Here is a 12,632-nt window from a genome sequence, read left to right on the forward strand (position 1 = left end):
TCCCAATTCTTCTCCCTGCTTCTAAGTGAGAACCCAACCAATCACAGAGAATTCCCATTTCTAGTTAACTATATTCCAGCTTCCCAGGTCAATAGCCTCTGATCATACCTGAAGCTTTCCCTTTTTTCACTATAAAGCATCCCTGCTTTCTTGCTTCTCTTTGGGTCTCTGCCAAACCCAAGTGATGATGGCTGACTCCCTTGCTTGTTCTCTTTTGGGTAGTCTTTGTTTATTTCTACAATCTCTATTATAATTTCTATACAGAAACCTTTAAATGGCAAGACGAGCTTTGCCCACATTTAGAAAATCATTTAAGGGGGGCGCCTGGGTGGCGCAGTCGGTTAAGCGTCCGACTTCAGCCAGGTCACGATCTCGCGGTCCAGGAGTTCGAGCCCCGCGTCGGGCTCTGGGCTGATGGCTCGGAGCCTGGAGCCTGTTTCCGATTCTGTGTCTCCCTCTCTCTCTGCCCCTCCCCCGTTCATGCTCTGTCTCTCTCTGTGTCCCAAAAATAAATAAAAAACGTTGAAAAAAAATTAAAAAAATCATTTAGGGCCACTGGGTACTAAGTGTAGTGGCAATAATTCTGAAGGCCAGAAAAATTGTTACAGTTGGTTCAAGCACCGGTCAAGATCCCTTTGACCTAGCTCAGATCTGTGATGATTTGGCACTTGTATTACTCAATCTTACTTCTAAGTCATTACAGCAAATGTCCTACTGCTTGGGAGTCTCTTGCATACAGTCTGGTTTGGGTGGTCATTTTCTCTGGGGAACTACTCAGGTGTAATGGACATTTCCTGTGGTTGGTTCAAACTGGCTCTCTATCCTGGAGAAGGCCGATTTTGCCTTTATTAACTGCAAAGTGTGTAGTCTTTGATATTACAAGATTTCGATTCTAATCCTGCCAATAAGTTTTACTCCTCATGGGACTCTGAGGAGAGTCTTTTAACATACTAGGTTTAAGTTCGCTTATTTAAAAATTGCTAGTAACATTAGCACCCGCCATATGGGCTGCTTCAGAATTAAAACATCGTTTCTGTAAAATGGTTACCCTATTATTATATCTTGTAACAATAAAATAAATACATATTAATGTATTTGATATTATTATATCAAAATAGATGTTCGTATTTCCAGTGAACAGTCTTTTTTATACCTTACGTGAGGACACAGAACATCTCAAGCAAATACTTGGAAATTGCTGGCAAGTTGTTAACTCTTCAGATGGTACTAGGTAACAGATCAGCCCGGTTACAAGACAGTAGATGTGTTACGTCATGTGGGGAATGAAGGCGGTTGTTTTCATCACTCAAGTGATGTACACCTTCTGCTGTATTAAAAACCACGTCCCTCAGAGCTGAGATGACTTGGCATGAGACAAGCAGGGATGGTTTTGACCTTTGCATTCTCAACGGCCTCCACTGGTTGGGCAGGTTATAGCTAGTAACTCGGTTAAGATTTTTGGATATAAATGTTGCTTTTTAGACTGTAGACAAAACTACATGTATATACGTAACCCCAGAGGTACAGGAAGGCCCACGGCACAGCCAGCCGAAGAAGGTAGCACATTGCCTGTTCTCTCTTACATCCCCTCACCATCAAAGGAAGGCCTTGCCACAGTGAAATGTTCATTTTGCAGACAGGACGTGTGCACGTTTCATTTCTGAATCAAACAAAGGAATAATTCCTGGGCACTTTATGTGCATTTTTCTGGTTTTTTTCTTTTTTTTTAATTAAAAAAAATTTTCATGTTTATTTATTTTTGAGAGAGAGAGAGAGATAGCATGAGTGGGGGAGGAGCAGAGAGAGAGGAAGACACAGAATCGGAAGCAGGCTCCAGGCTCTGAGCTGTCAGCACAGAGCCCGACATGGGGCTCGAACTCACAAACTGTGAGATCATAACCTGGGCTGAAGTTGGACGCTCTACCCACTGAGCCACCCAGGCGCCGCTGTGCATTTTTCTTAATATGATCACGGAATCAGGGTTAGCCACTTAATCCCAAATGAGACATGACCTCACTGGGGTTGGTTCCTTGACTAACTTTTGGAATTCCTCACAAGGACAGTATGGATCACGTTGCCTCTGCGCTCCTGTCCCCTCACCGACATCTAGGATTTATTTGAGGTAGAGGTGGCGTCTCCCGCCATTGTTTTCAGGGCAAAATATCTGTGGAAATTTCACTGTTTTTGTCACAAACGCCATTCAGTGGCCAATCGGGAAACAAAGAAGGGAATGAGTTAACCTTGTTAAAATTCTTCAGTCAGAAAGCATTTGTTGTGTTTGGTGGGTTTCATTAGACATTAGAGAAGCAGGTCATTACAGGGAAGTAGGATAATCTATTGGGAGCATCCAAAACACTTTTTGTGTATTGTGAATACACATATGATATTAGATTCTTTTTTTTAAAGTTCATTTATATATTTTTGAGAGAGGGAGGGAGGGAGGGAGGGAGAGAGAGAGAGAGAGAGAGAGAAAATGAGAATACACAGTCAGGGCAGAGCCCAATGCGGGGCTCAAACTCACAAACTGCGAGGTCATGACCTGAGTCGAAATCAAGAGTTGGATGCTTCACTGACCCAGCCACCCAAGCACCCCTGATATTAGATTCTTGACAAATGTCAACGAGAACGGGGACCCTCAATACAACCCCACATAACATATGTTTCAACTTCCCTACTGTACCTATTTCAAATGTTTTTCCATTCTCTTTAACTCTCTAATTCCATCTCCTCTCCCCACTGCCCTTCACTCAACCAGCGAATACAGTCCCAAGCTTCTTGTGACCCACCTATAGGCTCAATCGCAGCTTCATTCTTTCCTTGGAATCATCCTGGACTGCTTCCCATCCCTCCAGTACACAACTGTTCCTTTCCCTTCCCCTCCTTCCCCGATGGATTTCTGACTCTTGCAGATCCCATGATGGAGCCAAATAAGCAGTTTTATTTTTCCTGCTAATGCTTATTCAGTGCTAACACCATTTGTCCCAACCAGTTGCATGCAGGATGAATAGAGTAAGGGTGTAAATTACACCCTTGGGGAAATGTGACTCACAAGTAACTACTGCAGAGTGGATTCACTGAAGAACAAAAACAAACATACCCATGGCTTTTAAGAAAGTAGGAGCCTATCCAAGAGTGAAAAAAAAGGCTAAACATGAAAACAAGTTTATTCACTGTAGAGTTTTAAGTTGAATATTTATAGAGTTTCCTTAATGCATGCTAAGGACTTAATACATGCTTGCTGAATTATAGGGAAACATTTAAAACTTTAAATCATGTCTTGCAGTATCCCTCTTAACAAGCCGGCAGTTTTTAATCCAGTTTTTTTTTTCCATTCCATTAACAAAACAATTTAGTGGTGTATATAATTAGGCTTAGTGGTATATAATAATTGCTTAATGGTGTATATATAATTGAATGAGAATGTGCCCTAATATATCAACTTTGCAGTTGGTTTTATTTTCAGCTTTATTTCCACTACTTTGCTTCATTTCCAGGGCAAATGCCAATTTTTCTGTTCTGACCCAAATATTAGAAGCCAGAGGGTTGCTCTGTGACATGGTATATTCCCCCCATTCATAGACACTTTGATGTTGCATTCTGATGGAATTAGAGCTTTCAAGTAGAATTTCGGGTGGAGTCTGGAGTGATTCTGGGCCGAATCTGGACTGATTCTGGGCTGGTCAAAGCAACACACTTCAGTAATTATGAATTAAAATATGCCACATAGTAAAAGAGACCTTCAGAGGGGAGGGACCAGGATGCAGGGCAGATACTAAAACCTGGGTCATCACACAGTGCTCTGTGGGAGCAGCTCATACCGACTCAGGAGAGCCAATGGTGCCCACCTCTTACCAACTTCACATTCTACGACATCACACGGTTGGAGTATATATACTACAGAAATTGGCAAACTCTACCAGTCTGTACTTTTTTTTTTCCCCTCAGAGAGCCTATTAAAATTTACCAGCACATCACCGCTCATAAGTAAGTTGACTAAATGTCTCAGCAGTCCTGGTTGACAGGCCTAGTGACTCGTCGTTTTAGCATTTGTCCCTTCCTTTTACACTTTCAAAGGTGACAACTTAAATGATCACTATGCAGATCAGCAATAATTGGAGGCTTTGGAGATTTTTCACTCCAAGAGGTGAAGACTGAATTAGAAAGAAGCAACTATAAGATTCTTATCTCATATTGTCTGAAGAACTTGCCCTTGGAAGTGGTACAAGGCTTGTTTTTCTGAGGCACAGCATGAGGACCGGAAAGTCTTGGGAAAGCTACAGGGAGACACATTTTTATCTGAGCTCAAGGAAGGACTTCCTCATTGGCAGCAATGAATCATCATAAAACAGGAACAGAAAATGTGTGGGCTCAGTGAGGTCCCTGTCAATGAAAATGGCCTGAGACTGAAGGCCAACTTGAGGGGATTTGGAAGGACTCAAGCAATGATTTCTTTTTGCGTCAATGCCTTCTCGAAGATTCATATTTTGAGTTGAATCCTCCTGACAGTATTTGACGCAGGCATTTTGGCAGTTCTCAGGGGGTCTTTGCTGGCTAACGTGTATGTTTGTAGCTGATACAACAACCAGCTGGAAAAATAATTCTTTCAAATTCAGAAAAAAAAATGACCCAAACAGAAACCTTATTAAACCTCATGTTCAGTTTTCTAAAAAAATGAATTATTATTGCTAATTTGAGAGTAAGTACATGCTAACCAGCTTACACCGATTTATTTCTGATTCCAAAACTGTTAGGAGGCTTTACTTTAGCACAGTTTGGCCAAAGAGAAGAAAGTAAGTCAATGGGTTTCATGTAATTTTAGGATCATAAGTAGTGGGAGAGGAACACACTCTTTAGCATCAAGGACTTCAAGCACTTTGTATCCTATGGTAGCAAGAGTGAGAATAACAGGAAGCCCTCCGGCGAGCAAAAGTGGCACCTGTGAAAAGTGTTTGGGTCTATCTGAAGGCATGGTTGCAGCAGGGGCTGAGGCTGTAGGAAACAGCCTACCGTTGCCCACTGAGTATGGAAAGCCCATTTAAAATAAACCATTCTGTCCTTTACCTACGGTCTATAATGGATCACATAAAAGTCAGACTTTTTCTTCCCTATTTCAGATGTCCTTACTGAATCAGTCAGTTAGATCATCATATGGATTATCGTGATTATCATTAGTTTGCAGCTCCAGCATGGTTTTCTCCAAGACCAAAGCCTCTCATTTGCACGTCTTTAAGCTTCCCTATAACTTCTCTGCCCATTCCTTCAGCCATGCAGCTTCCTCCAAAGCTTTCCATATTTTATTTGATTTGTCATCAGCCGGAAACGTGCACTCATCCACCAACCCACATGCCTCTCTCTTCATACGTCCCCAATCGGGCTGTTAGGTAACAACATAGCGATGCAGATATTATTGTCTGATACTTTTAAAGTGCATTACAAATATTAACTTATTTACATCTCCTGAGAGCTACACGAAATAGATATGTTTGTTATCTTTCATTTACAGATGAGGGTACTGAGGCACAGAGTGCCTAACAAAGTAGCTAGAGAGAGTTTCTAATCAGCAGTGTTCCAAATCTCAGCTCTGATCAGTATGTTGCCTCTTACTTTAAAGGTAACAAATTGAACCAATCTTAGTATGATTTTCTGTAAACCAATGTTAGCACTCATTCTTCTGTGAAAATGTGTTTTATTCCTACCCATTTTCCTGAAGTCCGCCTTTCTTCTTGTGAACATGTATTTTCACAAGTGTTGCGTCAGACCCTTATTAAAGTCGGTGTTAAAAAACACTGCATCCTTTCATACACATTTTATGTATGTACCTTCTCCTTAAAGCATTCACATCTATTGTGAAAGAAATGACAATCACATGTTTTTTTGAGTGCATATTCTCTTAGAGATTCCATTAACTAAGAGTAAAACTCATCTACCCGGTTCTTTGAGTCTAAGACAGTGATTCTCACTCAACCCAGAGGTGGTTCCCCCCCACCCCAGGGGACATCTGACAATGTCTAGACACATTATTAACTGTCACACTGGGCGTTGGAGTCATATTGGCATCTAGTGGACACAGTTTAGGAATGTTGCTAAACACACTGTAAGCGCGGAACATCCTCCCACAACAAAGAATTACCTGGCTCAAATGTCAAGGCTGAGAAACCCAGTTCCAGGGTATGCTACACATTTAAAATAATTCTGTTGAGGAAAGTCTATGACCCTCTTCAACAGTATTATATAAAGCTATATAAAAACTATATGCATATAAAATTAAATCTATTATTAACCTATTAGTCCGTCAGTTTAAGTAGACTCAATTTATATGTCTTATATTTTCTCTTCTCTTCTCAGAAGCTTGAATAGTTTATAAAGGACACAGTTTCATAATTTAGCCTTAAAACAAATGTGACTCTTACGGAAAATTGTTCTAATAGCAGATTTCTTGTTACTCATCCATTAATTTTTTTTAAGTTTTTATTTAAATTCCAGTTAGTTAACATACAGTGTAATATTAGTTTCAGGTGGACAATATAGTGATTCAGCGCTTCCATACATCACCCTGTACTCATCAGGACTAGAGCCCCCCCCTTCATCCCCATCACTTATTTAACCCACTCCCCACGCACCTCCCCTCGGGTAACCATTACTTTGTTCTAGTCTGTTTCTTGGTTGGCCCTTCTCTCTCTCTTTTCACCCTATCCTCATTGTCCCTTAAATTCCACATATGACTGAAATCATATGGTATTTCTCTTTCTCTGATTTGTTTAGCTTAGCATTCTACTCTCTAGCTCTGTCCATGTCATTGCACATGGCAAGATTTCATCCTTTTTTATGGCTGAGTAATATTCCATCATGTACCACATCATCTTAAAAGAATGCATTAATTTTTTTTAAAGAATAAAGTATGAAGCATAAACTGTATACCAAGCGATGTCCTAGGTGAGCAAGTAGGATTAAACTACGATAAGCTGTAGATCAATGTTAGGATTATTTTGGTTAATGTTCACTGAATAGTTATTAATGTGGGGCTTATGTTTCCTGCGGTTTATTTATATCATTTTACACCATTATAAAAGCAGTTTTTATTTCAGATGAAATTAAGCAAAGTATTTTACAGAATGTAGGAAAAAATAAGAAAGAAAATATTGACAGAAAACACCTGATTAAATTATTTGCTTTTCATCCAGTTAGGTGGAATTGGTGGTTAGTATTACATCATGCACAAAGCAGACCCAGTTACTGATCCAATAATAGTATTCTCTTCTCTCCCTATGGTTTTGTAATGAAACTCTGAGATCAAACAGGTTGGACACCTTCTTCAAGTCTCCTCAAAATACTTAACTTATAATGGAAATGACACACAGGACTAATGGTAGGACATTTCCTTTATTAAAAAGCCAATAAGTTGGCAACATCTTATTATAACTAACATCTCCCATATTCCAAGAGAAAATAGAAACTCCTCCTGAAAAATAAATCCCCCCTACCCTCCTTCCTATCCATCACAGCATTTTTCTACTCCAGATGGGATACATACAAGTCTCCACTTCCTCCTGTCCTGTTTCCACTTGTTCCCAGTCTAATCAAGCGTTTGGCTCCAGAATGCTAGTGAGACGTCTTTCGTCAGAGTCACCAGTGACATCACATTGCTACATCCAATGGTCAACTTTTTTTTTTTTTTTTTTTTTTTTTGAGAAAGAGTGAGTAGGGGAGAAGGAAAGGGGTAGAGAGAGGAAAAATCTTAAGCAGGCTGCATGCTCAGCACAGAGCCCAATGTAGGGCTCCATCACACGACCCTGGGATCATGACCTGAGCTGAAATCAAGAGTCAGATGCTCAATTGGCTAAGCCACTCAGGCACCCCACTAAGGGTCAACTCTTAGTTCTCATTCTCACCATCATTAATCTCTGACACAGATAATTGATTCCCTTGTTCTTATTACATTGTCTTCACGTCAGACCACCTCTCAAGGTTTCCTTTTACTTCAAACAGTTCACCTTCTCAGTCTCCTTTGTATGATCTTCTTAATTTTCCCAACTTCAATTCGGAGAGGCTGCCCCAGAGCTTAATCACTGGAACCCCTTTCTTTTCTAACTATTCTCACCTCTTGTCCGGTCTCACCCATGTTCACGGCTATATACGTACTGGTAACTTCCAATCTTAGATCTCCATTCTGGATGTCTCCCCTCAACTCCAGAGTAATGTATTGTCTACCCGCCATTTTCATTTGGTTGCCAGAGAGCATCTCCAATTACCACAAGAAAACCTCAACTTCAAAATTCCTTCTCTCTCAGTTCCATCGTCTCCGGAAACAGCACCAGTATTCACTCGATTTCTTGTAAATGTCCGCATTTTCATGACTAGCTCGTTCCAAATTATAAGACTTCTCTATAGGCAAAAATGGACATTGAGTAAGAAGTGTATTCCCTCCCTTATCCTAGACGTATAAGAAGCAAACCAACATGCCAGAAAACAAAACAGGTTGCTCAGAAAAAGATTTACACTTTGTCCTTGGAACCACTACTGAGGATGTCAGTGGTCTTCTAGGGGCACACACTTCCTTGGAACCCAAATGAAATGATGTTGGGCAAGAGGCTGTTTGCTTTAGGTGTAGGATTACATAGACAGGGGGTGTGTTTGCACAGAAAAATTTTTACTGCGACGAGAGAACACCTACACCCACAAAGAACACCCTTGGAAGAAGCTATAAGAGTCCTGGAGGTGATAGTGAGAGAAAATCCAGCCTTCGGTTTAGGGGCAATCTCGGGCCATTTTGCGATTTGGGGGAGATCCTTGCTGTTGAACCAGCTCACAAAGGTCTGATCAAAAGACAAAGATGTAGATGGGCAGCGGAGGAAGGGTATTTCTTCTTGATCCTTGTTTTCTGTAAGCCACCATTGGCAAGACTGTCTACTACGTGTAGGCATGGGAACCGGTTAAAGAAAGTGTCGATTCACTAGAGTGAGCTGAGAACTCGCTGGCCTTTGTGTGTGGTGAATGTGTCCGGAAAGGCAAAAAAGAGCGAGATTCTCCTGTGGGGTTTCTCATCTCCATGGCGGTAGGTGCTGACGGCTCCAGAGAGAGCAGGAAGGAGCAAAGAGAAGCGAGCCTGAGATGGGTAGCTGCACTGCTCTCAGGAGATGAAAAGGACACCGGGTTTGGGTCTGACCTTCATTATCTGTAACTGAGGTAAGACCATCGGGTGGGTGGCAGAGTGACCTAAGCCTCAACTGACTGCTTGCCTGATCTTGAGTTGCTTCTTTTTTGCGTGTGTGTCTGCTAATAGGTGCCTTTAGGAGGTTTCTTTGGACTCTTTTTTGCTGTATGTTCCATGGCTGGGAATCGTCTTTTTTCTTTTCTTTTTTCTCCCGTATGATCTCTGGGGAGTGCTGCACCAAACAGATTAAGAATGTGAGGACCATTTATAGATCAGTTAAGGGAAGTAACATTCAGAGAGAGAGAGACTAAAAGCGTGATGACTTAGCCAGCTGAACATTACTTATTGACGTGGGACAAAGTGGAAAACTATGAGTCTTTAATTTCCTGTGGAAACAGTCATTCATAAAACCATCTCTTCTGTATGTCTTTGTCACTCTACCACCGTTCCAAAGTGACAACGAAGTGGCCTGGAGAATTTGAAACTGTGTGTTAAAATATGCTGTCTTTGATTTGTAATTCATTGTGTCCTTACACCTAAAAATACGTAGATGGAAATGCTGGAAAGACTCATTAGAAAAAAAAAAAAAAAGCTGCAAACAAGTTAACTCTGATAAAGAATAAGCTTCTCAAACAGTGAAGTCTGATGAGGTATAAAAGGCCTGGGTTTTCTAACTTTTACTGTTTTTCTACTACTCATTGTTGTCTTACGATTTGCAATCTGGACCGTTGGTGTGGAGTAAATAACATCTGTTACATTCCATGCCTTCGGCTTTCCGTGTCACTGGTGGAAGGAACAGAGGCTGAGATAATGCGGTTTGTCTACCTGGAAGTTCTAAGCCTGCAGAGATGCAGGGCCATGGGTTTAAACATAAATATATCTTATTGATGAAACTCCTTAAGCTTTTCTTTTAAAAGCCTTTTCCTCTGCCCCTTCTTTGATTTGTGTTTCTGAGGCTTGGCATAATTCTGAGCATTCCGAGGGAGCTGGGGACGATATCCCCGGAGGTTCTGAAAGCCCATAATCCTGAAGGTAGAGCCCAAACTGGCTGCTTAGCAGAAGTGTGACCCTCCCAATCTACTTAGCTTCTCTCTGCCTCCTTTTCAGAAGCCTTTAATAATGTGTGTCTGTCAGATATCACTGAATCTCATTTGATATGCCATCTGGCACATAAGGAGCGCATACTGCGTGGAGACCATGGTTTCTAGCTCCGTGTTGGGGAGGAGGGAAACTGATGCAAATGCGATAGTGGGTTAATAGCTAAGCTCAGCATAGCATCTCAAATGGCTCCACTCCAACAAACATAGTTCTTGTTCTCAGCCTTGAGAAAACCCCAGCCAATTGCAGCTTTGTAATGAGGAAGGCAGACTACTGTTGCAATATTGGAGGTAGTCCGGGCAATCTTCACCAGCCTCGACCTGCTTCTGACATGGTTTTCTCACCAGCAATATGGAACCTTTTGGCTCTCAGACATCTGCATTCCATCCCCGGGCCTCACCTCTCTGATGAGCCCAATCTCTGCAGGGCAGCTAGGCAGGGGAGGTCAAGGAAGATATGTGGGGCTGGCGTGGGGGGCAATGGGGGGGGCAACAAGAGAGAGATGGGGCCAGGACATTCTTTTGTGTATACATAGTTTAATAAAGGCGAATCAATATTTCACATGTCGATCTCTTAAAATCAAAACATCTGCCTCTCTCAACGTCACAGTGGCTGCTTCTAATCAGCCGAGGCAAAGCTCCTAGTCTGTCCAAGTGATAAGCTTCAGGTGAAAACTGCTGGCATTTATAGGACGCCTACTGTTTTACAATGCTATCTGATTTCATTCTCTTAATCACCCTTTTTAAAGCGACGGGGATCAAAGAGGTAAAATCACTGCTCTTAATTTAGCTAGGTACATGAGATGAGATTCAAAGAGAAATCAGTCTGACTCCACAACTCAAATCTAAATGATTAAGGCAAAGACGCTATTTTGTTTGCATTATATGAGTAATATATCTAGAATGATAGGTTATGATAAGAACCTGATAAGGTCCTTCTGAGACCAGACCATCAAAACCCGAATTTGATTCACCTACAAGAGATGGTCTGCCCAACCTCACAGTGGGACTAAGGGGCACCCTGGAACACAAGAGTAAATTGATCCAGGAGCAACTCTGGCCCTTGGAAACTTCCCTGTCAGCTGTTAACCTGGGTTTTCTCTAAATTTTTGCTAAGAAAAATCCATGATCCAGCCTGAGTTTGAGTTTTTGTTTGTTTGTTTGTTTGTTTGTTTTTAAGTTTAGGGCATACACAGAAATACAAAATGAAACTAGGGACGCCCGGGTGGCTCAGTTGGTTAAGCATCCAACTCTTGATTTTGGCTCAGATCATGATCTCATGGTTTGTGGGACTGAACCCCTCATCAGTCTCTGTGCTGACTGCACAAAGCCTACTTGGGATTCTCTCTGTCTCTGCCCCTCCCCTGCACATGCACACACGCACTCTCTCTCTCCCTGTCTCTTGCACTCTCTCAAAGTAAATAAATAAACATTAGAAAACACAATGAAAATAAAAACAGCTAAAATAAAAAAGTCAGTGCATGAACAAAAAACATGGGTATGATCTTTCCTATTGTCATGACAATATGGCTTATAATAACTGAAACAAATTAGAAGACTCAAGTGTCTTTAATGGGATGATGAGGTCTTTCTGACACTTTATTTTTCATCTTCTTGGGCAGTCTTTCACCACCATTCATCTCATAGTATTGTAGTAGAGGTTATTAACTAGTTAATGAAAAATAACATAACAGCAAATCTTTAAATCTTCGTGAACAAAAGAGACCCTCAGAGTTATGTAATTGAACCTCCCAACAAATTCAGGAAATGTCTATATATTCTTCAAGCTGATCATCCAAATGCAAGTCCTAATTTTCATTCAATTTTTAGAGATCCTAACAATAAACATATTCTTCTTGGGGCGCCTGGGTGGCTCAGTCAGTTAAGCGTCTGACTTTTAATTTACACTCAAGTCATGATCTCATGATTGGTGGGATCAAAGCCCCCCATTGTGCTCTGTGCTGACAGGCAGAGCCTGCTTGGGATTCTCTCTCTCTCTCTCTCTCTCTCTCTCTCTCTCTCTCTCTCTCTCCCCGCCCCACTCTGCTTCCCTTCCCTGCTCTCTCTCTCTCTCTCTCTCTCTCTCTCAAAATAAATAAATAAACACTAAAATTTTTTTTCTTGTTGTGAATATTAAACCTGCTTCCCTATAAATCTCAACCCAGATCCCCCTCCAACCCCCTGGGGTTTCACACAGCCAGCTCCTTTCTTTCCTGATGGATAGAGATGTCCCATCTCTGCATTCAAGCCTATGAAGTACTAGGAGCAGGGACATGTTGAAATGGTCTCAGCACATCTGCTTCACAGTAAAGGGGGTGTAGTTGGTACTCGGCAAAGGTTCTGAACATGCAAGTGTATATTTTCTCTGATATTTTCTTCTCCTT

The 12,632-nt window shown here is 41.4% G+C and overlaps 1 protein-coding gene across 8 annotated transcripts in view; it reads left to right on the forward strand.

Moving 5' to 3' along the window:
- Positions 1 to 12,632, forward strand: part of KCNJ16 (potassium inwardly rectifying channel subfamily J member 16) — an 85,884-nt gene that overhangs the window by 52,979 nt on the left and 20,273 nt on the right. For 3 of the 8 annotated variants that reach the window (XM_040452238.1, XM_040452235.1, XM_040452232.1), the window contains exon 1: positions 8,572 to 9,183. The exons of the other annotated variants lie outside the window; for them this stretch is intronic. The gene's annotated coding sequence lies outside the window, so the exon portion shown is untranslated. Of the gene's footprint in view, positions 1 to 8,571; positions 9,184 to 12,632 lie in introns of those variants that run through there. 8 annotated transcript variants of the gene reach the window in all.

The sequence above is a fragment of the Herpailurus yagouaroundi genome, unplaced genomic scaffold (genome assembly GCF_014898765.1).
Source record: "Herpailurus yagouaroundi ecotype Mexico unplaced genomic scaffold, PumYag 206, whole genome shotgun sequence".
NCBI lineage: Eukaryota > Metazoa > Chordata > Mammalia > Carnivora > Felidae > Herpailurus > Herpailurus yagouaroundi.